This window comes from Macaca fascicularis, chromosome X (genome assembly GCF_037993035.2).
Source record: "Macaca fascicularis isolate 582-1 chromosome X, T2T-MFA8v1.1".
NCBI classification, from domain to species: domain Eukaryota; kingdom Metazoa; phylum Chordata; class Mammalia; order Primates; family Cercopithecidae; genus Macaca; species Macaca fascicularis.
In genome coordinates this window covers 104,966,323-104,972,043 of record NC_088395.1, presented here as the reverse complement: position 1 = coordinate 104,972,043, position 5,721 = coordinate 104,966,323, and the positions used below count along the sequence as shown (strand labels likewise).

The 5,721-nt window shown below is 37.2% G+C and overlaps 1 pseudogene; it reads right to left on the bottom strand.

The window, feature by feature from the left end:
- Positions 1-567: 567 nt before the first annotated feature.
- On the bottom strand, positions 568-1,440 carry LOC102139364 (large ribosomal subunit protein eL6 pseudogene; annotated as a pseudogene).
- Between the last annotated feature and the right edge of the window lie 4,281 nt (positions 1,441-5,721).

Here is a 5,721-nt window from a genome sequence, read left to right as displayed (position 1 = left end):
GGCAAACCTAAAGTAACTTCCTAAAGTGTGTTTCTAAATTGAGAACTCACCTGGCTTTTTGGTGATAGGCATACCTGTTTATAAATGAGTGATTTCAACATGTGGGTCATAACATATATATGAGAAAGATTCTTTCAATTTTAGAGTGACTTTTCATTAAAGATATCCTAGCTGGACACCTGTGAAGATTCATAATCCATTATTTATCTTGTACATTTCTATAGTGCCTGTTGCCATAGTAACCTACTCAAACTGAGATATAAGACAATAAACAAATAAGCTTGAAAGACCACTATAGTCACAGATAACTTGAATTATGAATATTGTACTATGATGAATAGGATAGTTGATGATGTTCTATTGAAAAAATGATAAATCAAGATTATAAAGGCTCCTGGAACAACAAACTGTAGAGAAGGATTTCTGACAATACTATTGTAAGTGCTATGGGTCCACACAGAAGGTAAAGGTTAAAAAAATGGCTGTTTTCACAAAGGAATACTGCCAGCCTTTATTTTTTATTTATTTAAATATGTAAGTTATTTCATTAGGTTCTTCTTAAGGAATTTAGAACACTAATTAGTGAGGATAAATTCCATTCATCAGGGCAAACACAGATCACAGGTAGCCCTGGAACTGAGGAATAGCTTTGAGTTTGGTAAACTCAAACTGCGGTAAAGCGCACAGTTTTCCAATCAACTTCGCACTGCTCTGTAATCTCATGTTTCTCTCTTTCTGTGTTGAAGATCTCACCTCCCTGGTGTCTGGGCTTCTGTAGCTGCTGCTTCTTGAAGTAAATGTCGGTAAGATGTTTTTGGATTTTCACATTGCTGGTATCAGTTTTGGTTGAGGTGGCAATGGCAAATTTCCGACGTGCTCTTTGTAGAGGAACTCGATTGAGGACCAGAGGTCCAGTCACAAGTAACAGGTCACTAGCCAGCTACTTCAAGAAAACCACCCTGTTGCCTCTGTGGCACCCAGTGAGGATGATCAGAATGGTCCCAGGGGTGATGCTGGCTCACAGTTTTCTCATGTGCTGACTGAAGGGATTTTTGACATGGCTCAAAATATTTCAAGTCATATCTTCAGTAGGATAATATCTAGGCCCTTTGAGAAGTTTAACCAACCTGGTACTGCTATTCTTGTTATCATCAATTGGTTTTGCAACCAATTTGCAAGAAACTTCTCCTTTTTCTTTTCAACCTTGGATTTAGCGGCAGAATACTTCCTCTTCTACATGGCCTTTCTGGAATACATAGCAGATTGGAAATATCTGGCAATTCCTTTGACAAGGATGGAATTTCCGCTGTAACGGGGCTTTCCCTTCTTGGGCTTTTTAGCCTTGAGGGTACCCTTTTTCACCTTGCTACCAGCATCAGGCTTCTTGGCTTTGGGTTTGTTCTCCTTAGTATCTGGCTTGTCAACTTTTTCACCCACCATCATGCAAGATGGGAAAGAGCTATTCAGCCATTAAAACGAAGGAAATTCTGTCATTAGTGACAACATGAGTGAATCTAGAGGACATCATGCTAAGTGAAATAAGCCAGGCACAGAAAGACAAGTACCACATGATCTCACTTAAATGTGGAATCTAAAGAAGTAGAATTAACAGAAGCAGAGTAGAATAGTGGGATAAAATTTTGCAATCTATCCATCTGACAAAGGGCTAATATCCAGAATCTACAAGGAACTTAAACAAATTTACAAGAAAGAACCCCATCAAGAAGTGGGCAAAGGTTATGAACAGACACTTCTCAAAAGAAGACATTTATGTGGCCATCAAACATATGAAAAAAAGCTCATCATCACAGGTCATTAGAGAAATGCAAATCACAACCACAATGAGATACCATCTCACGCCAGTTAGAATGGCGATCATTAAAAAGTCAGGAAACAGTGGATGCTGGAGGGAATGTGGACAAACAGTAATGCTTTTACACTGTTGGTGGGAGTGTAAATTAGTTCAAACATTGTGGAAGACAGTGCGGTGATTCCTCAAGAATCTCAAACCAGAAATACCATTTGACCAAGCAATCCCATTACTGGGTATATACCCAAAGGATGATAAATCATTCTATAAAGACACATGCACACGTATGTTTATTGTGGCACTGTTCACAATAGCAAAGACTTGGAACCAACCCAAATGCCTATCAATGGTAGACTGCATAAAGAAAATGTGGCACACATACACCATGGAATATTATGCAGCCATAAAAAAGGATGAGTTCATGTCCTTTGCAGGGACATGGATGAAGCTGGAAGCCATCATTCTCAGCAAACTAACACAGGAACACAAAACCAAACACCATATGTTCTCACTCATAAGTGGGAGTTGAACAATGAGAACATATGGGCACATGGAGGGGAACATCACACACCGTGGTCTGTCAGGGGGTGGGGGCAAGGGGAGGTATAGCATTAGGATAAATACTTAATAGAGATGATGGGTTGATGGGTTTGGCAAACCACCACGTCACACGTATTCCTATGTAACAAACCTGCACACTCTGCACATGTATCCCAGAACTTAAAGTAAAAACAAAAAGAAAAAAAAAAAAAGAATAGTGGTTAGTTACCTGGAGCTGAAAGCAGGGGGCAGGTTGAAGGGAGGGTTGGGGAGATGGTCAAAGAATATGAAATTTCAGTTAGGAAGAGTAAATTCAAGAGATCTATTATACAATATGGTGATTATAGTTAATAACAATATATTGTATTCTTGAAAATTGCTAAGGGAGTAGATTTTAAGTGTTCTCACCACAAAAAATAAATGACAGGTATATGAGGTAATGAATATGTTAAATTGCTTGATTTTATCCTTCCACAATGTATATATCAAAATATGTTGTAAACCATAAATATATACAATTTTATCTTGTCAATTAACTATATATAAATATATATGTGCATGTATGTATGTACATATAAATTGTGTGTGTGTGTATATATATGTATATATAGAGAGAGAGAGAGAAAGAGAGAGAGCGAGTGAGAGCACGCTAAAAAATAATTTGTTTTCTTTGGACACTCTTCCAAAGAACATGAGGACCATTTGGAACTGAAAATGGTAATCAGAAAATAAGTTAAATAAAAATATAACACACCACTTATTAAAATGGGGAAATTATATTACATTAATAAAAATATGAACATTTAAGGTTTGGTATGGGCCCTTCTGAAGAAATTAGAGAATAACAGAGAGGTATTTATCCAAAGAATTTAAGGTTTTCTAAGTTATCGCATATTTTCATGTCTATAGTAGCCTTCCGTTTGACTAAATTTTAAGGAAAGATTCATGTTGTTTTTTTCTCTTTCCAATGTGATTTCATTTTATCTAACTTTTTAGCTAATTCTTTTGTTCAAAATGTGCAATAAAAACATTGTGGTACATGTTAGCAATTCCTAGATGTATGTGCCTTGGGTGTATATGGGCATTTAAAGATAAATTGCAAAGTTGAAAAGGTAGAAATGATTTTAGAATGTTGCTTAACATGATGGATATGAAACTTTCTCAGATCTATAGAAAATTGCTTTTAGGTAGCAGTCACACTATTATAAGCTAAAATTAATATAAACCCCAAAACTCAGGTGAGGAAGGAGTGTTGCTCATTGGTCTGAACCCAGAATTGGGTCACTTCTCCTGGGCTTTAATCCCAGCACTGTGACTATGAGTAAGTCATTTGCATTTTAACCCCATGATGCCTCAGTTTCCAAATTTGTTATACAGAAAAAAACACTGACCTAACTCATAAAGCCGTGGAGATTTAAAAATGAAATATTACTGCTCTTGGAAAATATGAACTGCAATAATGCTAATTATTATTACAAAAATAAATGCATGTTCATCATGTGGTAATTTAGGCAGAATGAGGTTGGGGAAAGGAGACTCTCAGAGCTCTTTTGTGTCAGTTAAATGAATCCTCTCCATTTAGTTGGCTCTGTAATAGCAGTCAGATGACTGGAGGATTTGCAAATAGTACAGTGATGATGGGGTTAGAGGAATGGAAGAAGATTAAAAACAATTCTCAGTTATATGACTCATACAGATTATAGGACAGCAGTCTAGCTCACTGCAGCACCTTAGTTCCAAGGACCCATAACATCTGAATCCAGAACTCATAAGCATTTGAGACAACCTGTAGAGAATCAGTTTAACCAATTGCATCAGTCCCACAGCCAATTAGTCACATTGACATGGCCTCTATAAGCATCCCACCAAATCTAACATACATAGGAGGCCAATGAACTTGTTATCACAATTCTAAAATTAATTTATTCTTGCACAACGTCTTGCTAATTAGAACTATTATGCCAATCTTTTAATTACACTTTCAACCGTTTATGCATAACAGTGACTCAAGATAGACAGAGACAGCATATCAAACTGGCAATTGAGACATTCATGGGTTCTGCCTCACTTATCTCCACTACAGCCAAATAAATGTTTATATTATCATCATTATTTTATTGCATGGTAGATGTACATGGGGTTTTGTAGACACTAGGACAGAGATTCCATTGCTTCCTGGCAGGAGCATAGAACTAGCTTGTCATGAAACAGTAGAGAATTTAAGTGTATATCAGTTTTAAAGAGCATAGACTGACGCTGTGAGAACAATTTGGGTGCATGAAGAGATGACTTCAAAAATAGACACCTAAGAATTTCCTCCAAATTAATGGATGACCCCCCAAAAAATAATTAGGGCGGGGTTGTACTAAAGAAGCATGGGGAAACTAATGAGAAAATATTTGTTGCATATACACAATATGTCATAACATAGTGAGAAAATATTTAATTCATCTGTTTCAAGGGCTATTTTGAAGTTACGTTTAAAAATTTTCTGATTGAAAGGTTTTTTTTTTTTTTTTTCTTTAAATCAGTGGCTGAAATCACACGAGATTGGTTTTGCCTCTAACTTTTTTCTTTCCTTCTCATCCTTCACTGGGTTGGCAGAATGAACCAGGTCTGAAAATACAAATGTATCAAAGGACATTATAGTACCTGACAGCTTCGCTTTGTCAATTTGTGAAAGTTTGGTAACCATTTTGAAAGGATATTTCATGAGAATGAGAATCCAACCGTCTGGTCATCTTTCATTGGTCTGCATCTTATCCCCTGGCCATGCCTCATATTGCCCCACCTTCATGCCGTTGCTTATACTTCTTCCACCATCTTCATACCAGCCTTGCAGCTCTTACAAAGACAACATCCTCTTCAGAGTCTAGACTAAGTTCATTCCCCTGACTTAACAGAATTTATTAATGGTAGCCCAATTTTAGCCAATTTAAATCTTTTTGGGAGCAGGCAGGGTAAAATTTATAAATGACTAAAAGCATGTTGCTTAGTCGGCAAGGGCTGCCAGAACAAAATACCATAGACTGGGCAAATTAAACAAGCCAAGTTTATTTTCTCACAGTTTTGGAAGCTGGGAAGTCTGAGATCAGGGTGCCAGTATATTCTGGCTTACGGACAGCCATCTTTGCACTGTGTGCTCACAGGACTTTCCTCAGCCTGTGCAGATAAAGAAAGATCTCTCTGTCCTCCTCTTCCTATGAGGCCACCAATCTAATCAAATTAGGACTCCATCTTTATGACTTAGTTTAACTTTAATGACATTCTAAAAGCTGTATCCTCAAATACAGTCATATTGGGGGTTAGGGCTTCAACGCAGGAATTGGCAGGGCTTGGGGGGTGCAATTCAGTACATAGCAACATGTCTC